At 39.0% G+C, this 24,846-nt stretch overlaps 1 long non-coding RNA gene and 1 pseudogene across 1 annotated transcript; both read right to left on the minus strand.

Annotated features, from left to right (window-relative positions):
* Positions 1-2,830: 2,830 nt before the first annotated feature.
* On the minus strand, positions 2,831-24,655 carry LOC112181826 (annotated as a pseudogene).
* LOC112181830 lies at positions 18,306-19,425 on the minus strand. The gene is made up of 3 exons (XR_002929134.2): positions 19,081-19,425; positions 18,560-18,566; positions 18,306-18,517 (listed from the first exon to the last, which is right to left on the minus strand). It is a non-coding gene; the product is annotated as an uncharacterized LOC112181830 (long non-coding RNA).
* Positions 24,656-24,846: the final 191 nt, after the last annotated feature.

Below are 24,846 nucleotides of genomic sequence, written 5' to 3' on the forward strand. Positions count from 1 at the left end.
GAAAACTTAATTAGAGGCAATAACCTCTTACGTACAGAAACTTGGTTAAAAAAGATGAACTAGTTGACAAAGGGAGATAAATGATTCCAAACTTGATGCGGGAAGCGTGAACACGATAGTAAAAGGCTCTGTCAAGCGTCGAAAGCCATATGAGATGAGCTAGAATCCACTAGCAATTACAGGCACAACCGTAAGAAACATAGAGAAACTTCTCTAATATTTGGTTTTTTATTGATAACTTGAATGAAAATTACAATCGAAGAGGTGCTTTAAATAGGGCACATAGAATAAACTTAATACAACTAGAAAACAAAAAGAACAATTTATTATAGACTAAAACTAGGAAACCTAATTAAATAAAAATCGAAAATAAAATCCTAGATATTAAATAATATTACGCAAACATGTATTTGGAATCCCAACTAAGATTTCGCTCGAGAATTCCGATATATCCAAAAGAGTAATTCATGATTAATTCCATCATTAAGAAGCCTATTTGAATACCAATTTTCAATATTCAAATCATTATTCTTAATGTGCAGAAACTGCTTTCTTTTCGAGATTCTTTATTGAAGTTGGCTAAAATCTCGTCCTACATCAGTCTCCTCGACCTGAAAAGAACTCGACCTCGAGTTCCTCTTGTATGCAGCTCGATCATTTGTAGGAATAAAACATGATAAGCCATCAACTTCAATATTTTCAAAATTAAAAGGTATCACCATGAATCCAATACCGTAGACAAGTTTAGAATAAGCATCTTGAAACTTGAACTCCTCCGCTTGAAAAGGAATGGACATTGACTTCTCCTTGGGTTGATCTTGAACACAATTAGGCATGCATGACATGGATAGCGGTGTGATGAATGAATTAGCTTCCGTGTCCTTAATGAGTTTCTCTTCAATCTTCAAAGTGGCTTCTCCATGTTCCTTTTCACACACCTCAGGATGGTCATTCTTGATGTTCATCATTTCAGGCTTGATTTTAATTTTATGTGACTCCCACCGAAATAAATATGTGATGTCTTTGCAATAATCACCTTTGACGCTTTCATGCCATGGTATTCCAAAAAGCACATTAGTGTCGTCCATGTCGATCACATGACAAGTAATCTCTTCTTTATAAAATTTTCCCATAGAGACAGGAACTTTACAAACCTTTGTTACTTGTGCATATTCATGCTCTCCAAATGGAATCCAGTATGGATCACTCAGCTTCACTGTCGGTAATTGAAAATAATCCACAACTTTGTTTGCTACAAAGTTCTCTCGTAGACCACTGTCAATTATTACAGAGTATAACTTGTCTTTGATGAGACATGTAGTTCGGAAGTCGTCGTAATCCGGTGTTGTGAATATCCAACGTTCCATGTTTTTTTTTTTTTTTGGATTGATGAGGTTGTCCTAGGGCGAATCCCTTGGCGTGTTCCTCTTCAACCAAACTTTCGTTGAGGTTGGTGGTAGAGAACTTCTCCCTTGAATCGTCGTCTGCTAAGAAGCGGGCGATACCCGTTCTGATACCAATGATGCGGGAAGCATGAACACGATAGTAAAAGGCTCCGTCAAGCGTTGCAAGCCATATGAGATGAGCTAGAATCCACTAGCAATTACGGGCACAACCGTAAGAAACATAGAGAAACTTCTCTAATATTTGGTTTTTTATTGATAACTTGAATGAAAATTACAATCGAAGAGGTGCCTTAAATAGGGCACATAGAATAAACCTAATACAACTAGAAAACAAAAAGAATAATTTATTATAGACTAAAACTAGGAAACCTAATTAAATAAAAATCGAAAATAAATCCTAGATATTAAATAATATTACGCAAACATATATTTGGAATCCCAACTAAGATTTCGCTCGAGAATTCCGATATATCCAAAAGAGTAATTTATGATTAATTCCATCATTATTAAGAAGCCTATTTGAATACCAATTTTCAATATTCAAATCATTATTCTTAATGTGCAGAAGCTGCTTTCTTTTCGAGATTCTTTGTTGAAGTTGGCTAAAATCTCGTCCTACATCAAAACTTCTTCGGCCTGAACATCAATCCCAAATAGCTAGCAGTCTGATAGGAAATTTTCCTCCCAAAGAATATAAATAGCAATGGAGACGCTTCGGATCAGATTGGCCAAGTAAATGATACCTTCGAACAAAACCTTAATAAGCCAGGGCACAACTGTTATGCCTATAATATTGTCAATCCAGTGCAATGCTTGACAAAGAGAAGCAGCCTTTGCAACTAGGCAGACGTAAAACCTAATTGTTTAGTACCAGCTACAAGTGGATGAAATGCTGATCTCGAACTACAAAACCAGCCGCAGAAGAACCATTTGGATCATCAAAATTGAGTTCAGTATGAGGAGGATAAAGAAGCTCCCACTTAAATAGTTTTATCATCTCTCGCAAGTGAAATGGGGGTTTACACTCCCCGGTATAAATTGCCAAACATAGCAGCAAGCAACCGCAAGGATTTGGTGGAAACTATAATGTTGCTAGTTGTGCATTGTATGCCAAAGCTGTCAACACAGAACTAAAATTTTACCAAAATCAATATGACAAGTTTGACTACTATGAGTTCTGAATGAACTAGCCGGTCAAGAAAAGATCTACACGTCCAGTGTAAAGGACTTATTTCCACGCTGCCAATTAGTCTTAGCAAAAGGGTACATAAGGGGCCAACGTACAGTTTCTTCAAAAGAGTTAAAAAAATGGACAATCAGCAGATAAAATATACAATCGAATGCATAATGCTGCACTCTTAAAGACTAAAGCATTACGAGTTAAAACGTTCAGTTTTACCATCCATATATGAACCAAGGCAATATTAAAGAAAATGGGAAGTTTCGAGCATGGAAAATAAAATTCCTTCAAAAATTGTGATTTACAAAGTCTTGCCAGAGTCACCTGTTAGTAGATGGTGATATGTCTGTTAACAATCCAGTAAAAACTATACAAGCTACTCCTAATAGACCAAAAACAGAAAACCAAGTCGAGTGTGCTATTTAAGTAGTCTCAGTAGGCAAACTTTCACCATTTTTTCAGCAAAATTTGCCTGAATCAGCAGTCCAATCATTTAGGTTGCAGAAGGTAGGAGGCCCAGATATCATCTGTAGGAGGTGGAGGTTGCACCCAGTGTCCTGGTATCCGACTGCACCATACATAGCAGGAGCATAAAGTTATGTGTCATTTATCAGAATTAAGCAAGTTATTAGCTATCTTAATTGCTGATGTCGAACATCATAACAACAACAACAGGTAAAGCCTCTGGGAAGACTTTTGCCCTAATATGGTTCTGATGGTGTATGGTGGAACAGGTAAATTGAGAACATAAGTGTAAAGACCAGGCACTATTTGTTATTGGAGGTAAAAATTGTAGTCATGTCAACACTGGTTTGATGGCATCAAAGTAATGTGGTAAAAATGGTAACATTAAAGTGGACAAATAGGAAAATCAGAATGGCTTCAACTAATAAGAAATGAATTGGTACTCACCTTCCTTCTGGTCTTATAGGCATCCCATGTTCTTCTCACCCGCAAGCAATAAGTCGTGATTATAATTCAAGACCAGAACAGACGAGATGCTAGTAAATGTGAATAGTTAGACTTAAAAAAGCCTTTATCTGAGGGGGGTAATCTACAAACTTGGAAGTATTCCATATAAATTTACCTCAATAAGGGTGCCCATATCAGTATTGCTGCCATGATAATAGTGATAAAATTCCATAGGTAAATTTGCCACAGCATCACAAGCTCCACTGTAACCCTCTCCCTGTAGAACTTGTTTTCCAGATTCCTTGTTAGTGACTGCAGTAGAGTTGCCCTCATTAGTGCTTGGAATTGTCGGGCCTTTACTTTCCTTACTCTCGCCTTTAGCACTGCTTTGATTAATAGAGTCAGGTCTGAAATTCTCGGTTGTTTTCCTCGATTGCTCAGCAGTTGCAATGGCATCCCTAGCAGCATCCATGTCAGCTGCCAAGATTGCTTGATGCTCCTCCTCCTCAACTGCAGCTTGTACTCTTTCAAGAAATTTATCATCCTCTTCTGGGAGAAAATGGCCTGCATAAAGACAAAAACAACCACAAGTTAGACTTAGCAGGATGATGAGGAGGACTAAAGTCTAAAATATTTGGCTGTAGCTGAACATAGAGACAGAAGAAGAGGTACATAAACACCATATCACTACACTCATCAACAATCTAAACAGCTTGAAAGATGTCGTGCCAAGAGGCATTCTAAGATGATGATACATGATAACAGGATTTTATTGCTAACAGACATGACAGCACAAACAAGATAGCAGCCCATAAAAATCCAAAAGAGAACAAACCTTGTTTCTTCATTTTTTCAATCCTGATGGAGCGCAACTCTTGCAATTTCTCAATAGAGTAAAAGCCATCACTAGGGTCAAAACTTTTCTCCACCGGACAAAATGATACCCAACTTTCAAAAGTGATCAAAATGATACCTAAATTTTTAAAAGTGATCAAAATGATACCTAAATTTTAAAAAACAAATCAACTTGATACCCAACTTTCAAAAGTGATCAAAATGATACCTGAAGTTTTAAAAACAAATCAATTTGATACCTCAGTTTATTTTTTTTAGGGCTTAATACTGGTTACTACTCTGTGGTTTAGATCCAAAATCAATTCAGCTCCTGGACTTCTAATTTCATAAAAAACACCCATGTACTTTCAATTTTGATCTAATAGGTCCAATTCATTAATATTCTGTTATGGGTTCAAGTTATAGTTGGATTATTTGTTGAAAAACTATTTATTTGATAGATTTCTAATAGTGGAACTCACTCCAAAATTGATTATGCAGGCCACCTCAACACCACATCATAAAACATAGACCATATATGAGCCACGTCAACAAGTTAAATGACTCAATTGTCGGAAGACTAACAAATTTGACCTATTAGATCAAAATTGAAAGTGCAAGGGTGTTCTTGATGAAATTAGAAGTTTATGGACTGAATTGATTTTGGACCCAAACTACGTAGTATAATGTATTTAGCCCTTTTTTTGTTTTGTTTTACTTCTTTGTTAAATCAAATGCAAAATCAAGCACAAAAATTGAGGTGATTTGTGGTCAAAGGGTCATTAATCATCTATAACCCAATCTTCTTCTTCTATAGAATTTAAAAAAAAAAAATCTTCCATTCAATTTCAATTCTACCATCGATCGTAGAAACAAATAAAGTTAGGATGTTTCCTAACTTCTAAAGAAACAAAGAAAAATGGGAAGAGAGAGAGAGAGAGGCAGAGATAGAAGAAGAAGAAGAGAATTAACAAAGTAAAATAAAAAATAATTGAAAAATAGTTTTTTGTGTAAAATATTATTATAACCCCATAAAATACTGCACCACACGTGATTAATTTTAACAAAAAGTAAAAAAAAAATTAAACCGAGGTATCAAATTAATATGTTTTTAAAACTTTAGGTATTATTTTGATCACTTTTGAAAGTTAGGTATCAAGTTGATTTGTTTTTAAAAATTTAGGTATCATTTTGATCACTTTTAAAAATTTAGGTATCATTTTGATCACTTTTAAAAGTTAGGTATCATTTTGTCCGGTGGAGAAAAGTTTTGACCCTAGTGGTGGGTTTTACTCTTTCTCAATAATCAATAATGTCTCAAGCTGAAATATCAACATGGAACTCAATTGTCTGCTTGACATTTTTTAACGTTAAAAACGAAACACAACACAGCATGTTGGTCAAAACTCTTACCTTGGATTCTTGTCTCTTTCTCTCTTCCTTTACTTTAAGGCTTGCAATTTTCTTCATGTCTTCCATCTGCAATCGCATATGCCATGCTTACATTACTAAGAAAAAGACACAAACAACATAGCAGCTTAAGAGAAACACTTCAATACCTTGCGTTTGGCAATATCCTTTGCAATTTCCCTAGCTCTCCATTCATCAGCTTCTCGATTAGCTTCATCAAACCCTTCACGTTCCTTCATTTCACCATACCAAAAGCAAATAAACAAACCAAGATAAGCACTTAAACATCCCAACTTAATGTAAAGAGGGGAGAGACCAAACCAACCCACCTTTGCAATCATCTCCGCAATGCGCTTCCTCTTTCTTTTCCTCCACCGTTTATTCCTCTTGGACTTGCATATCTTATTGGATAATTGGACAGCCACAGATTTTTCCTCCCAGGGACACATTTCGTGCGTGATCACTCTAAACGGTTCAAGCTCAACTCGTAGTTTCGCCATTAAGAGTTTGCAGCTTCCACTGATTGCAACACTTGGGCCTCCAAATCAATCTTCCTATCTTTCAAAAACTCAGAAAACCCGCTGACAGAAGCATCATCAGACCCCTTACCATCTCTGATCAACATCAGCATCTCAAGCTCTTTCTGCCTATAAATCCAACCACAATGTTAATGAAGTTTCCAAAGAACTTCAAATTGGAATTCAACAGTTCAGAAACTCACATTGCTTTTGCAAGACCAAGAGTGTCCTGCAAATTCTTCAGCTGATCACGCACATTTGCGGTCTCCCAGAAAGTGCTCGTGACCGGAGGGTTGGGGGGCACCATAGGAGCGTTGGGAGGCATCATTGGAGGGTTAGGCGGCAACATTCGAGGCCATGGAGGTGGAGGTGCCATAGGTTGGTATGGATTTGGATTCATGGCTACCAAACTGTGAGTTGCGAATACAAATTCCATTCTTCTATTTATCTGCAAAGTGAAAATAGCATATGATTTGCATCCCAAACACGAATTGGCATTCAAAGTTCCAGGTCAGCTTATGCGAAATTGTTACATCACACAAACTTCCTGGAATGAGAAATCAATAAAACAATGCTTTTGGGGTCCAGTTCAACCATGCAGAAATCAAAATATTACCTGCAATAACTTTCCACCAGCAGCAAATGATCGCAAACCAATGGTATCCTACAAAAAGGAACCAAAACTTCAATATCACCAAAGCAGATCATAAGGAACATGTCTGAAAAATAGGCAACATTTTGAATCCAAAAGAAAAGAACTGAGTTCTTGCATACTAACCTTGCTTCTGATTACAATGAGGAACTGAGCTGCAGGATCTCTTTTCATTACATTTGACATGGTATCTAGGAACCAACCACCACCTTTAACTCTTTGCCTTGCGACATGAAGACCGGGGATATGTCTTGCATATAGAGCTACAACATAGCCATCCCTTAACAGCTCACCAGGCTTTCCACTCAGCCTCTTTCTGGATTTTAGATGCTGGTCGGAAGGCGACTCTTGCATTGAATCTATAGGTGTTTTCCTACTTCTTGAGTCTTCAGGGGAAGCAAACCGAGAACTAGAACTAAACGCTTGATCTGTGCCACTCATAGTCGTATCTTCCTCCCGTTGCGAGGTACTTTCTTTTGCTAGTGAAGGTTCATCTGATTTCTTCTGGGATTTCTGATGTGTGTGCCTCTTTTTGGCTTTCTTACCTCATCTACTTCATCTTCCATCAGACCGAGTAGTTGAATTTTGAGACAAACCCGAACCTTGCTGGCTAGGAGACTTGGATTGATTGGTTTCTTTATTCAGGGAGCTTTCTGGACTTGCATGACTAACATCAGTTAATTGCTGAACAAGGGTTAGCTGTAAGGGATTTTCTTGCTCCAGTTTATCAGAGGGTTCATTTTCATCACCTATTTCACTTTCCTCCTCATCCTCATCAGATACAACATTTTTTTTGGAACAACCCCATCAAAGAAGAATGTCTGCAATACGGATATTGCTTTCTCCCTTATCTCCAGCCAAACTTCTTTGCTATAATCTGCACTGTGCGGAAGTATCAATACATTGAGCATCTCCTTTACCTGAATTTAACCAATGACAATATATATCTTAGGAACACCCTGGTATATAACTTGATACTCCACACTTCTATCATTCAGATATGGGTAGCCACTTTACAGTAAGGAAGAAAAAAAAAAGTAGCATCACAAATCACACACACACACATCCATAAAAGGTATTCCCTCCCATCCCCTCCCCGTTTCAATGGGCATATGCCCATAAGTTGTCATGTGTCAACAACACCACCAAACCCAATAATTAGGCAACAGGGCAACATCATCAAGGACACATTGTTGACAAGAATGGTAAACTTTAAAGTTAGGCAACAAGGCAAGGTTAGAATGAAAACCATGCAAAAGCTCAAGGGATTGGAGAAACTTAAAGATAAGTTGAGACATGCATATAGGATTATTAATGCATGGATTCAAACAATTATCATAGTGTGAAAACTGAACATGATTTAGAGATTTGGTAAAGGGTATACAGATCGTGATAATCATGTCTGTCTCTCTGCTCCTTTGGCAGAAGAAAAAAATCTGTGATCAGAAATGAGACAGCAATACACTCACTCACTCACTTGATAAGAAATTTTTTTCTTTTTGCTAACTAGAAAGGCCTGACAAGAAACAGGAGACAATTCCTTCAATGGAGCAAAACAGGTAGATCAATATAGATATCAACAAACCTCTAGCATACTCAATTAGTCAACTACAAGTAGATCAATATGAAATGAATTCACTAAGCTCAAACATATTGCTTAATATAGATATCAACAAACCTCTAGCATGGCATTCAAAACTTCAGAACGAACTTACAACCACAATGACTTCCAGCTTGAAGGCCACTAAGCTAAGTCGAAACTCAAAGAAGTAAATCTGATGGAATCGGTACCTCTACATCAAAATACAACACACTGATATCTTGAAGGCCAAGCTCCTAGTAGCCAGAGACCTCGCCGCAGCAGATCTACCAATAATCCCGAAAACCAAGCCCGGGCATCGCTTCATCTCGATTCAGTTCCTGTTATGAGAAGAGAAGGTACATGTTTGATTTTGTTGAAATCCTCCCCGTCTTCCCCAAGCCTACTACAGAATTTACTTGACATCCGCTCGACAGTTAACTCCTTGAGGGTAGCAACATATTGGAGCCCATCTGGAACTGCCCTCAATTCGCACCAATTAATGCACAATTTGTGGAGACGAGGCATGGCTCCTTCCTCCACCCTCCACTCTTCTATTTCTGGCAACCCTCGGAGGGAAAGAAATTCAAGATTGGGAAATCCTCGATTGTTGCAAACCAGTGTGTTTGAAAGAAGGCTGGAGAAAACTTGACCTTGAAGGTAAAGCACTCTCAAGTGTGGCAGCTTCTCAAGTATTTCTATCTGGTCCCCCTTCAGTCGAGTAGAAACCAGCTTTATCTTGATGAGGTTTGGAAACGACAGGAGGTTCTCTGGTAACTCCTTGATTGAGGACCCCCTCAGTTGCAGCTTGTATATAGAACGAATCCCCGATAGATCCGTTAATGAATCATGACCCCACAGTTCCAGAGATAGAGAACGAAGATGCTGGAATGTGGGATTACTTCTCGATTTCAAGAATTCCTCCAATTTTTTCCAGTGTTCTGACCCTTGCTCATCCTTGATGGATAGTTTCCGAAGATTGTATAATTCAACAAGGGCATTCAAATGACAGTTTCCACAATTAACATTGACCAACGTCTGCAAGTTGCAGGCTGTAGCCAATGAGAGCCCCCCACGTACCTTGTGATAATACCAGTTGGGTAGATATAAATGCCTCAATTGTTCCATCTTCTTAAACACATTTGGGCTGTTACCAATCTGACAACGTAAATCTAGAGTCTGCAAACACACCAAGTTAGATACAGATGATGGCAAGTTTTCTACTCCACTGTTATTTAGACTTAAAAACCGCAAGTGGACCAGATTCCCAATTGTGCTTGGTAACTCTTTGAGTCCTTGCATATCTTCCAACTTCAAGACTCTAAGTAATTTGAAGTCATTGAATACAGACCGGATGACTTTTTTAATCCCGATTCCACTGTATTGTGGGCAGAAGTATAAGAGTGACCTCAGGGGAGCACCTCTTGTAGTGGGAACTAATTGACCAACCATTTTGTTCACATACATTGTGACTCTTCGAACTCTACCGATTTGTGTTGTGTTGTTTCTCGTCCCTGTATAAAAATTGACAACATGTAAAAAGTTCTCCTCTTCGGCTTTTAACAAGCACAAGTCTCTCATAAGATCATGAAGACGACAAGTTTTAATTTTCCCAGATATGCCAATGTCCACAACTTGAACCATACACCTTTCCACCAATTCACTCAAGCAACTATATGATACATCTTCCATCATTTCTGTTGACGTCGTGGATATAAAACCTTCTGCCATCCATAACTGAGTCAATCTTTTCACCCGTATCTCATAATCTTCAGGAAAATTTGCCAAGTACAAAAAGCATAGCTTTAAGCGATATGGTAAGTTGTGATAACTGAGTGCCAAGACCCATGAAGCACCTCCATGTTTTTGACCTTTGTATTCTCGTTCAAGGTCTGTGCCTCTCCTTATATATACATTAACATTCTTATGCACAGTTTCCCACTCATCAATTGTGTCTTTTCTACCTAGTAGCCCTGCGAGCACGATAATAGCTAATGGCAAACCTGCACAATGTTGAAGCATATTCTTTCCCAGTTCTTCCTTCTTGGAATAAATTTGAGAGTCTGAATCTGAAAAATAAAGTAAAATGGACAGCAAAGTAAAGTCAATTTTGCATCCTTGTTCAGTGTCAATCATGTCATAAACTAGAGTATATATAGAATTGTAGTTTCATGACAAATAAAATTAAAGTTTTTAGGAATAGGATTTAGCAGCTAGTGAGAAAGTTTTGAAAATTGCATTAGGACAGGCTTGATCGATAGGTATGTCCTGAGATTTTATAATCGCCATCCAACAATTAATTCATATATATTGCATGCATGTGACGATAACACTTGGAAAATAGTAACATTCCAGCTGAGAACAAACTATGGAAAGAAGAAGAAATTGCAATGACAAGTGGAATGCTATAGTTTCTAATATTAGACTCGAAGGATAAACATAAAGAGTAAAGATGAAAGAGTTTATGAGAATATACTTGTATCATCCATTTCAAATAGTGCTATCTTCCGAAACAAATTCCAGCTTTCATCTGCACATAGCGCCCGAGATTCGTAGAGTAAGCTATTTCCCCTTGCAAGTGAAGCTACTTCTCTGTTGCGAGTGGTCAATAATATGCGGCTCTCAGTTTCCTCATCCACTGAAAATCCACCATTAAAAGAGTTCCATGCATCAAGAGTCCAAATATCATCCAGCACCACCAAACATTTTCTGTGTCGTTGGAAATTGCACAACCTCTCTGCTATTTCATCATTACTCAGATTTGCAATTCCTTGTCTTTGTTCATCGGACACACCGCTAAGTTTAATGAAAATTTCTTTCATAACTGTTGTACCGTCACATTGTTGAGATATACACACCCAAGCAAAACAATCAAAATGAGACTTGACTTTCTTATGATTGTAAATTTGTTTTGCAAGAGTGGTCTTTCCCGAGCCGCCCATGCCCCAAATAGAAACCACTTGAGGGCCTTTTTCTTCCACCAAATGTGTAGCTAACATCTCTGTGTCGTCCCCTAACCCAACAACGTGGTGCTCAATAACATGAGGATAGGTTAGCCTGCGTTCTCGCTGCCTCATTGAAGAAGTAGCACCTTCATTCCCCTTCTCTTGCTTTATGTCATAGCTTTGCATAGTTAACCTGAGCTTAGAAAGCTTGGTCGTAATGCTCTCAATTTCCAATCCGATCTTGTAACGATCCACTCCTTTGCTCAAGAAACAAGCAAACCTTTTGAGAACTACCTTTACACTTGCATCTCTCTTCAAAGCTACTTTCAAGACAAAAGATTCAATGGCATCCTCCAAATCATAAGCAGCTTCTCTGATAATATTAACCCATAAGCGTACCACTTCTTCATTTTCTTGTCGTGCATCTGCATCTTTCAGGAAGCCTTGCATCAAGAGTAGCTCGGTTTGTGCAAGCTCAACTTGATCGCCGACTCCTTTGAAGAACATTGCTTGCTGAATCATCAAGCTTCCGAGCAGCCTGAGCCCATGGATTACCATTGAAACGACAGCTTCAGCCATGTTGGAGAAGTCTGCTAATCTTAGCTTTTTCTTTTTTTTGTTTTCTGGACTGATTAATATGAATGATTGATCAGGTCTCTCTTAGAGTGTATATATGAAATGCTTTGAGTTTCTGTTATGAAAATGAAAGTGCTCGTCCTAGCCACCTATATTGACCAGAAGAAGAGTAATTGTCATTTACTATTTTAAATTCCTATTTTACTGTAGCATTGTTTTATTATGAGTCATTGTCGTGTTGGATTAGTCCTTGCAGAAGAATCTTAGTTGTATTAGTCACCTGTGTGGTTGTGACACGTGTCGTCCATGATAACGACTAGCTATATAGGCTGTTAACCTGTAGTGAAAAGCATCGAAGATAATACAATTTCTTTCTTCTTTTTGCTAGCCTTTCATTTTCTCTCCAGCTCTCTTTGAGATTTCCAATAAGTTAGGGCCAAGATCCTAACAATCTGGTATCAAAGCCCTCGATCAAGAGGGATGGTGAAGCTTAAAGGGGGTGGAGGCTCTGTAACTCAGCCTCATAGCTCCGGTGAACTTACCAGTGTAGAGTTTGACCTCCAGGTCCATTGAGATGAAACGGCGGCCAAGTTTTGTGCTCTGCAGGACTCGGTCTCGAAAATCCTCGAAGAACTCAGATCCATGAAGGCGGAGGCTACGAACCTGCAGCTCCAGCAAGGTTCACCTCAGCTGAACGTTGGATCCATACCTATCCCTGTTGGTTTAGCAGAGGGTAGCTCTATGGGGATATTGGCGTCGTTGACTATGGCTACGTCGGCTTCTATTCAAGTTGAAGGAGGGGGTAGCACAACTAAACCCAATCATTCTAGCTCTAGTTTTCCTTTGAACTTAAATGATAATGATGTGATATTGGGTTTGCTAGTGATCACTATGCTGAAATGATTAAGGCTACCAATCTTATGCAAACAACTAGTACTACTGTGAGTGGATCTGATTCAACTAATAAATTGGATCATAAAGTCGTTGGATGCATGGGACCTTGCAGCTTGTCACATCATGAACAAAATCATTTTTCTCAGCATGCTAGTTTTGACTCACAAATCTTCAACAGGATTTCTGGACATAGTAACACCTCAGCACATGGCTTGAATACAAGTGCATATGGATTTGCTCCAACTTCACACTATATCTACACAAATCCATTTGTCATGACCTATTCAGGACCCTACCCACACACTCCAATTGATTTCACATCATATTTGCAACCTACTCCTCCATTAGCCGTGCCTACCTACTTGAATACTCGACTGTGCTCATCAGTGACACCATCAACAGCCTTATATACTTACATGTCTAACCACAATCATTACCATCCCTACACACAGTCACAAATACTCCACTCCTCCATACCACTACCTCAGTGGACCTCTCAGCTTGGAAACTCTAATACCTACCACCAACAACCCCATTTGCACTATCATAATCAAAATCATATTCCACAGGACCCTAGCCTACCAACCATGAGACAAATGAAACTTGACTTTGCACATTCAGTGGGGGTGACCCAGCAGAGTGGCTTAATAAATCTGAGCAGTTCTTTGAATTTTACCAAATTCCTGAGGACAAAAAGCTGACCATTGCTACAATGCATCTCACTGACAAAGCCTTAGACAAGTGGTACATGTTTAGACATGAGTTTCCACCTACTTGGCTTGGCTTAGCTGATTTATTGATGAGAGAATTCAGTAACCATAATGTCATTGATTATCAAGCTGCACTTGCTAGAATGAATCAAACTAGAACTGTAGAGCAATATAAGGAACAGTTCACCAGATTATCAAGGAGAGCACCAGGATTTTCTCCACAAGTACTGCTATCTTGTTTCCTTGGAGGATTGAAAATGAGATAAGAGCTGATGTTAAGGCTCAAAAGCCTAAGTCACTTTATGAAGCATGTGAACTAGCTAAGATTTTTGAGGAAAGAGAATTCCACAGCCGGAACCAAAAGCCCTCCTGGAAATCTTGCAACTTTCAGCCCCTCCAATAGAACTCGTGCAGTCAGTGGAACCTCACAGATCACTAGACCTCAAGGCTACATGCCTAGAACTTCTCAAACTGCTCCACAAACAGCAACTCACAACAGCAGTGGGGAAAAAAGGTTAACTCAAGCAGAATATCAGAAGAGGAAAGCGAGGAATCAATGTTTCTTTTGTGATGAAACATTTAAGCCTGGCCACAATTGCAGGAGAGGTCAAGCTATGATTATTGAAGTCATACAGGAGGAAATTGATATGTCAAAGCCTACAGACAAGGAATCCTGCAGTGATGATCAAGCAAATGAAGAACAAGCAGAACCTGAAGTTCATTTGCAAGTCATGGGGGGAGACAATTCCTCTGACACAATGCAATTGAAAGGCATATGTACAGGAAAACTGTGCACGTCCTCATTGACACAGGAGCATCACATAACTTCATTCATCCTAATGTACTCAAGGGTGTCAAGACTAAAGTCATACACATCACACCTTTGAAAGTGAGGCTTGCTAATGGAGCCATAATGCATACCAAAGGACAGGTAAGAATAGAGATGCAAATGCAAAATTTCTCATTTTCTTCTGATTTCTAAATTTTGCCTGTCACAGGTTGTGAAGTGGTTCTAGGTGCCACATGGCTGAGAACCCTAGGTGACATAACTTGGAATTTTGAAACTATGAGAATGCAATTCCATAGTAATCAGAATAAATATGTGCTCTAAGGGGAGACCAAGGCTCATGCTAATATGGTTAGTTGTAAATCAATGACCAGACTGCTGAGAAAAGAAAAGGAAGCTGTTATGGTGCAATTGTGCCCTGTAATAGTGACCACAACTACTAAAAAGGTGCATCCTGAAATACAACACTTGATTGAGCAATATGCAGAAGTGTTCCAGACCCCCACTACCTTACCTCCAGCAAGAGAGAATGATCACAGAATAGAGCTCCTGCCTAACACTCCAGCTGTCAATGTAAGGCCCTACAGGTACCCCCATTTTCAAAAGTTTGAGATTGAAAAAATAGTTCAAGAAATGCTTGAGAATGGAATTATCAGACCAAGTATCTCTCCATTTTCTTCACCTGTGCTACTGGTAAAAAAAAAGATGGCACTTGGAGAATGTGTGTAGATTACAGATCTTTGAATTTAGCCACTGTTAAGGATAAATAACCCATACCTGTAGTGGATGAGTTAATTGATGAAGTCCATGGAGCTATGATATACACCAAGTTGGATTTAAGGTCAGGTTATCATCAAATCAGGATGCATGAACAAGACAGCAACAAAACTGCATTCAGAACTCATTCTGGGCACTATGAATTCCTGGTAATGCCTTTTGGTCTCACCAATGCTCCATCTACCTTTCAATCAGTCATGAACGATGTTTTGAGAGACTACTTGAGAAAGTTTGTGTTGGTGTTTTTTGATGACATTCTGATTTATAGCCCTACATTGGAGAAGCATTTGTCATACTTAAAAATGGTTTTTGAAAGGTTGCAGCAACATTCCTTAAAGGTTAAGGAGAGTAAATGCAGCTTTGGGGTGCATCAAGTTGAGTACCTAGGTCATATCATCAACGGACAAGGGGTAGCTGTGGATCCAGCAAAAATTGAGTGTATGAAAAATTGGCCTAAACCAAAAACTCTGAAAGGTTTGAGAGACTTTCATGGTTTGGCTGGTTACTCTAGAAAATATGTTAAGCACTTTGGAATAATAGATAGACCCCTTACTGATATGCTTAAGAAGGATGAGTTTAAGTGGACATTGGAGTCAGAAACAGCATTTGAAAGTCTTAAAACTGCTATGATCTCTACTCCTGTATTGGCAATCCCAGATTTCACTCAAGAGTTCATAGTTAAGTGTGATGCTTCCGAAAAGGGGATTGGAGCTGTATTATCTCAAGCAGGACACCCCATTGCTTTTCTCAGTAAGGCTCTAGCACCAAAACACTGCACCTTATCAGTCCATGATAAGGAAATAGTTGCAGTTGTCTTTGCTGTGGAACATTAGAGACTGTACTTGTTAGGCCATCATTTTAAAATCTACACTGACCACAGGACCATTGAACATTTCTTGAAGCAGAGGATTACCACACCTGCACAACAGAAATGGTTGTTGAAGCTTATGGGATATGACTATTCAATTCAGTACAAAGCTGGGAAAAATAACATAGCTCCAGATGCTTTATCAAGGAAGTCTGAGCTTGCTACTTTGACTAGTCTTTCTCAACCAGTACACCATTTTGTAGAGGAAATGAAACAAGCCTGCTTGCGTGACCTTGAAGCTTCACAGGTGATACATGATCTTCAACATAATTCTGGCACTCAGAGACATTACAAGCTGGTGAACTCTCAACTTTACTACAGAGAGAGAATTTTTGTCCTAAAAAGTAATGATTGGAGGAAAAAGATCATTGGTGAATTACATGAAGGTTACATTGGTGGTCATGCTGGTAGGTCCAGAACTTACAAGAGGATTAACAGATCTTTTGCTTGGCCTGGCATGTTAAATGATATCAAGAAGTTCATAGCAGATTGCCATATCTGTCAAATCAATCACTATGAAACTATGAAGCCTCCTGGTTTGCTGCAGCCAAACACAATCCCTGATAAAGCTTGGGTAGAAATTTCTATGGATTTTATTGACGGTTTGCCAAAATCAGAAGGGAAAACTGTCATTTGGGTGGTGGTGGACAGATTAACTAAATTTGGTCACTTCATACCCATGTCTCACCCTTATACTGCTGCCTCAGTAGCCAAGTTGTTTGTGCAAGAAATATTTAGGCTACATGGCATGCCTTAGCGCATCATTTCTGACAGAGATCCTATATTTCTCAGTTTGTTCTGGGAATCTTTTTTCAAGCTACAAGGTACAAAGCTTGCCAAATCTTCTGCTTATCATCCACAAAGTGATGGTCAAACTGAGAATTTAAATAGGACATTGGAACAATATTTGTGGTGTGTTGTCAGTGAGAAACCAACCAACTGGGTGCAGGCTTTGCCTTGGGCTGAGTGGTGGTATAACTCAGCCTATCATTCTGTCAGTGAGAAACCAACCAACTGGGTGCAGGCTTTGCCTTAGGCTGAGTGGTGGTATAACTCAGCCTATCATTCTGCCATCAAGATGACCCCATTTGAAGCATTATACGGCTATGAGCCTCCATCAGTGATCCCATATTTACCTGGTTCCACGTTTGTGGCTGCAGTGGATCAACAACTCAGGAACAGGGACACACTTTTAGCTGCACTCAAAAGGAATCTCCAGGTGGCTCAATCTAGAATGAAAGGCTTCTATGATAAAAAGCATACTGAAAGGGAATTTGTTGTTGGTGATCTCAGGTCTATCTCAAGCTTCAACCCTATAGGAAACATACTGTACACAAGGAGGAGTTCCATAAATTGTCTCAGAGGTATTATGGCCCCTTTGAAGTTTTGGAAAGGGTGGGGAAGGTTGCCTACAGACTGAAACTCCCTCCAACTGCGAGAATCCACAATGTTTTTCATGTCTCTTTGCTTAAAAAGAAATTGGGAGACAGTGTAACAGTGGAGCCTCATTTGCCTCCTGTGAGTGATCCTGCCAATTCAAAGTGGGAACCAGTTGCTATACTTGACAGAAGAGTTTTCAAAAAAGGAGGAGCTGCTGGCACTCAATGGCTAGTCCAATGGTTGGGAACCTCACTTGATGAGGCTACCTGGGAAGATTCTGCAGACATTTTGTTGAGATTTCCTCGTTTTGATCCTGAAAGAGAAATTAATGCAGCTTCATCAACTAGTGGAACTTGAGGACAAGTTCTTTTTGAAGTGGGGTAGTTTGTTATGAAAGTGAAAGTGCTCGTCCTAGCCACCTATATTGACAAGAAGAAGAGTAATTGTCATTTACTATTTTAAATTCCTATTTTACTGTAGCATCATTTTATTATGAGTCATTGTTAGGGGTGGGTTCGGTACGGTACCGGACCTTGAAGCCCAATACCACGTACCGTACCAAACTAAGTTGGTACACAAAATAGCCTACCATTACCGGCCACAGAAGTCAGTATACCAACTTCTCGGTATACTGAGATCTCTGTTCGGTTTCGGTTGGTTGGGCCTAGTACCGAGTTTGATTGGGCCAGCTTTCAGCTAAGGCCCAACTAAAATTTTAAAAGCCTAAACCTGTCAGCAAATGAAAAAAATGTAATCCTCACATCAATTTAAAGGCTCAACCTGGAAATGAAAAATAGCTAAAAACTCTCATACATCAACTTCACTACTTGAGTTCATCACTTATTCACTTCAGTTCATCCCCTTCATCACTCCATAGTTCATACAAATATTAAGTCAATAATTCATAGTTCACAGTTCACACTTCACACAAATGAATCAAAATTTCAAATGATACAAAATACAATAACTAGGTGCAATAGGATAAAACAAAGTGTTCAAGGACTCAAAGTGATCTCATCATCAGTTCATCACTTCATATTTGCTTGCTGCCTTGCTGAGTTGCTGTGCTTATACATCATCAGTTCATCACTTCATACATCAAATTCAGTTTCTGAAAATTCACACAATAACTCAGTTTCTGCATGACAAAGTCCACATTGCAACCACCACCTACCAACTACCACACTGTTCTACAAATGAAGCTTATCGTGAACTTATAGATCATTCACATTCATGATCGTGAAACTTAAAACCAATCTTTTCCAATCTGATTCATACCAATCAAATTCAACTGCCTCCTGTTCTCAAGCAATCTTAAAGCTACAATTTATACGTGGGGACCAAAATATCAAACTCAATGGCTCAACCCTAGGTTTCTCAATTGGATTCATACAAATCTAATTCAACTCCCCATATGCTGAACATTAACATAAACAAGGACACAAATATTTCACGAACACATATACATGCAAATCAAAACACAAACTCATACTCATCAATAGCAGTGAAAACCTAAAGAAAAAAAAAACAAAAAAAAAACCAATCATAGATCAAATATAGAGCAATCACAATGACCTGACACAACCATTCCAGGTTCAATCAAAACCAAGAATGAATCTTTAACAAAAACCCAGAATGGGATACGAGCATACCTTGCCATCAATGACGAGCAGTGCTCAAATAAAGCGGAGATTTTCTGGGTTTGATTCGAATCGAGAGGCAGAGAGAGGTCGAGAGGGCGGAGAGGCGGAGATTTCTGGGTTTGAATCGAAACGAGAGGCAGAGGGAGGAGAGGCGGAGATTTTCTGGGTTTGATTCGAATCGAGAGGCAGAGAGAGGTCGAGAGGGCGGAGAGGCGGAGATTTCTGGGTTTGATTCAAATCGAGAGGCAGAGAGAGGTCGAGAGGGCGGAGAGGCGGAGATTTCTGGGTTTGAATCGAAACGAGAGGCAGAGAGGGCGGAGAGGCGGAGATTTCTGGGTTCGAGCCTTCGAGGCCTCGAGGGGCAGGGGGCTGAGGGAAAGACCGAAAGAGTGGCTGAGTACAATCCCTTATTCCCTTTAGGGTTTTGGAGAGTTCAAGTCTAATCAACGGTTATAATTTAATATAAAATAAAACTATTAATGATCAACGGTTCAGATCGATAGATATAAAATATATTTAAATAAATAAATAATATATATAATATACGGTACGGTACGGTATACCGTATTTATCTGAAAATCAATACAAGTACCGTACCAGTATCTAGAAATCGGTTCGGCACTACCTTACCAATATCTCGGTAACCGACATAGTTGGTTACCAACATTTTTGGTTCGGGTGGTAATCGGTTGGTTGGTTTGGATCGGGAGAAAATGCCAGCCCTAGTCATTGTCGTGTTGGATCAGTCCTTGTAGAAGAATCTTAGCTGTATTAGTCACCTGTGTGGTTGTGACACGTGTCGTCCATGATAACGACTAGCTATATAGGCTATTAACCTGTAGTGAAAAGCATCGAAGATAATACAATTTCTTTCTTCTTTTTGCTAGCCTTTCATTTTCTCTCCAGCTCTCTTTGAGATTTCCAGTAAGTTGGGGCCAAGATCCTAACAGTTTCTTTCCTCAACATTTTCCTCACGAATCTACGCACAAGTCATGAAAAAAAAGTTGGGTGGGTGTGATTAGCGAAAGCTACACTATATAAAAGCTTAAAAACTTTCCACGCGCTTAGACTATTTCTTTTTCTAGGTTTTAAAAAAATAAAAATAAACTCTTTCTCGGCCGAACACCATTGGCGTTTCTCACCACTGAGTAGCTTTGGAAGGAAGGGGAGAGAGAGCAGTTCCGATCTCTGCTTTTGAGGGTTGTGTACCCCAATTCAGAATGTGGAGGGGAACATATTTGGGATTATGTTTGACCGTCATGATCGTGTGAGCTCATTACAAATCATCAATCAAGACATCAAGTGATGACATTCAAAACTGTTGATACTTTGTCAAATTAGAAGCCTCCTTGGTCAACATCATCAATTTTCTTGTCTCATGGAGTGCCGGAGAATTAGTAACTTACGAAGCTATGTTCTGGCTCATTGGTCTGACGTTTGTACAAGTAAATTGTTGGTGGCTCATCTTTATCATTCTCATGAACTTATTTGATAAAAACAAAAACAAAATCTGACTTTTCTGATTCAAATCATTAATTTAAAGATTCTCCAATAAAATAAAAGGGTAATTTAAAAGAACAATCCCACCTAATCCCGTGTCATTAGACTTAAGAGTGATCGTGTTTGATGCTCTACCGAAAAACTTTGGACAACTTCTAGTTGTGTTCAATGTTCATCTTTTTAAAATTCAGGTAGTGAAGAAGGAAAACAGAAAAATACAAATACCACCCCAGAACATTACAATATGTCTAGCTTTTAAAACCAAATATTTGCCCAAGAAAAGTGAAGGCGGAAAGATCTTCACGAGTTCACGTTCACCACCGTGTGGTGAACTCAACCACTGACAGGAACGTGTTAAGTCCCCGATAAAACCAACAGTCAAATGAAACTTCCTTTACTGGTAAGTTACATATCTCCAATGGAATGTCGCATTTAAATTACACAAATACAATCACTTGGAGGCTGAATAACTTAACTTCGAACACAAATATAATGATAAAAATAGACAAAACCATAGAAAGGAAATGGAGGCAATAAAAAATAAACAAAAGGAACACTTTACAACTTTCAAGCAGATTCAAATTGATACAAACCTCCATGGAGGGAAAAATAAAACCGGAACAAGAATGTTAGGCTTACTCTCATGTTCCAGTCCTAATCAAGCCAGCATGTTACCCCATCTTCTTCGCCTACAGGCTACAGTGGCCAGTATCTCGATGCTTACATCCAAAACAGCCTACAGGTTTATAATTCCAAAAGGTGAGGTTAGAAATTGGAAGAAAATACTAAAATTTTAACAAAGTCCCATGTAACAGTATAATCTTAAATCTCAAGTAGAAGCAGCAAATCATAATTTGCTCATTACAAAGTTGCCCTAAGAAAGACATCACAACTTGTGCACACTTGCGGCTAGTTAAGATGCAAATTTCAGCATGGTGTGGAAATCTGCTCCATGGTTTGTTAACCACCTAACATATTTTAAAGAAGCACAAAGTGCCTGCGTTTGGAATTCCTATACAAATCTTTATTGACATGTTTAAAGTTTTGGGGAGGACTTACTGTGCATCTGTACTGCAGGGAAAGAACATGGAAGCATATGCAACAAAGTAAAGGTACATACCAGTGGATTTCTACAGTTAACCAGCCTACACTCGTCCAGAGAACCTTCCAACATCCAACTCTCCCAAACATCAAAACTATGACTTGCGAATACAAATTCCAGTCTTCTATTTATCTGCAAAGTGAAAATAGCATATGATTTGCATCCCAAACACGAATCAGCATTTAAAGTTCCGGGTCAGCTATGCAAAATTGTTACATCACACAAACTTCCTGGAATCAGAAATCAATAAAACACTGCTTTTGGGGTCCGGTTCAACCATGCAGAAATCAAAATATTACCTGCAATAACTTTCCACCAGCAGCAAAAGATCGCAAACCAATGGTATCCTACAACAAGGAACCAAAACTTCAATATCACCAAAGCAGATCATAAGGAACATGTCTGATCACTCTAGCCACCATAATTTGAAAAATAGGCAACATTTTGAATCCAAAAGAAAAGAACTGAGTCCTTGCATACTAACCTTGCTTCTGATTACAATAAGGAACTGAGCTGCAGGATCTCTTTTCGTTACATTTAACATGGTATCTAGGAACCAACCACCACCTTTAACTCTTTGCCTTGCCGCCCTTGCGACATGAAGACCGGGGATATCTCTTGCATATAGAGCTACAACATAGCCATCCTTTAACAGTTCACCAGGCTTTCCACTCAGCCTCTTTCTAGATTTTAGAAGCTGGTCGGAAGACCACTCTTGCAATGATTCTATAGGTGTTTTCCTACTTGAGTCTTCAGGGGAAGCAAATCGAGAACTGGAACTTAACGCTTGATCTGTACCACTCATAGTCGTATCTTCCTCCCGCTGCGAGGTACTTTTTTTGCTAGTGAAGGTTCATCTGATTTCTTCTGGGATTTCTGATGTGTGTGCCTCTTTTTGGCTTTCTTACCTCATCTACTTCGTCTTCCATCAGAACCGAGTAGTTGAATTTTGAGACAAACCCGAACCTTGCTGGCTAGGAGACTCCTTGGATTGATTGGTTTCTTTATTCAGGGAGCTTTCTGGACTTGCATGACTAACATCAGTTAATTGCTGAATGAGGGTTAGCTGTAAGGGATTTTCTTGCTCCAGTTTATCAGTGTTCATTTTCATTACCTATTTCACTATCCTCCTCGTCCTCATCTGATACAACATTTTTTGGAAAAACCCCATCAAAGAAGAATGTCTGCAATACGGATATTGCTTTCTCCCTTATCTCCAGCCATACTTCTTCGCTATAATCTGTATTGTGTGGAAGTATTAACACATTGGGCATCTCCTTTACCTGAATTTAACCAATGACAGTATAAGTCTTAGGAACACCCTGGTATATCACTTGATACTCCTCACTTCTATCATTCAGATATGGGTAGCCACTTTACAGTAAGGAAGGAAAAAAAAATAGCATCACAAATCACATAAACACATCCATAAAAGGTATTCCTTCCCATCCCCTCCCCGTTTCAATGGGCATATGCCCATAAGTTGTCACGTGTCAACAACACCACCAAACCCAATAATTAAGCAACAGGGCAACATCATCAAGGACACATTGTTGATAAGAATGATAAACTTAAAGTTAGGCAACAGGGCAAGGTTAGAATGAAAACCATGCAAAAGCTCAAGGGATTGGAGAAACTTAAATATAAGTTCAGACATGCATATAGGATTATTAATGAATGGATTTAAACAATTATCATAGTGTGAAAACAGAACATGATTTAGAGATTTGGTAAAGGGTATATAGAACGCGATAAACATGTCATCTCTCTGCTCCTTTGGTAGAAGAAAAAATCTGTAATCAGAAATGAGACAGCAATACACTCACTCACTTGATAAGAAAGTCCTGCCCTTTTTTCTTTTTGCTAACTAGAAAGTCCTGACCTTTTTACAAGACAAGAAACAGGAGACAATTCCTTCAAAGGAGCAAAACAGGTACTATAAAGGGAGACTGAAAAGCATACTCAATCAGTCAACTACAAATACTTTCCAAGAAATTGACACAACCTACGGTAACAAGCCCATAACCCATAACTAGTTAACATACCCATGCTTCCATCCATTGCGGCCCTTCAGCACCATCCAAAGCACACCCAGCTACCCGTGTTTACAAAACAATCAAAAGCTGTTTCACAAAACAATCATCCAACAGCTACCCGTGTTTACAAGAAATGCTCCTGCACAAGAGGACCCATAATTATTCTATGCTAAAAACAGAACAAAACAAAAAACAAAAAAGAAGAAAGAACCAAATATGTTCCTTAAACAAGGACCAAGATGGAAGATAAATATACCAGCCTTTACGTGCTGTAAAGATTCAGCATTCAGATTCTGAATTGTTTCATTTGTCAGAGCACAATGAAGTGAAATGAGGTCACTCGCAGCAAGTAAGTCATTTAGAGTATCCATCTTTCGGGCAGCAGAAGGAAAGCCATAAGACCTACTCACTTTTCCATTCACCTGATTGAATGCGTTTAAACAGAAACATCAATAGAAAATGCAAAAGGGGTTTGAAACTTGAACTAAGCTAATATAGATATCAACAAACCTCTAGCATTGCATTCAAAAGTTCATAACATACTTACAACCACAATCACTTCCAACTCGAAACTCAAAGAAGTAAATTTAATGGAATCGGTACCTGTACATCAAAATACAACACACTGATCTTGAAGGCCAATCTCCTAGTAGGCATAGACCTCGCCGCCGCAGATCTACCGATAATCCCCAAAACCAAGCCCCGGCACCGCTCCTTGTAGTAAGATAAAACACTAACCAGAACTCGCTCCAGCTCAAGGCTTATTATTAGACTCAACCGCTTATTCATCCTACTGTTATTCTAAGTAACTGATAGACTGCTCCTAATTTCGACAAAATTTAAACCTAAAAAGAAGACTCAATTGCACTAGAACTGCAAATTAAAGCAAATGAGCACCAGCATTCGATACGCACATCCCTCTTGAGTCCAGTAAATGTCAGTTCCTATGTAAATTCTATTACTTTCAACCTAAACTTCTAACTAACACGATTCCGATAACGAAAAATAAACCACAAACATCTAACTTGTACCCTTTCCTTATCTTTGCTTTGTAAGAGCAAATTCACCCGTAGTCAAGAAAAGGCAAAGTCGAGAAGTCAAGAATTCGACCAGTCAAGATACTGTTCATTGCCACTA

This window comes from Rosa chinensis, chromosome 1 (assembly GCF_002994745.2).
Source record: "Rosa chinensis cultivar Old Blush chromosome 1, RchiOBHm-V2, whole genome shotgun sequence".
NCBI lineage: Eukaryota > Viridiplantae > Streptophyta > Magnoliopsida > Rosales > Rosaceae > Rosa > Rosa chinensis.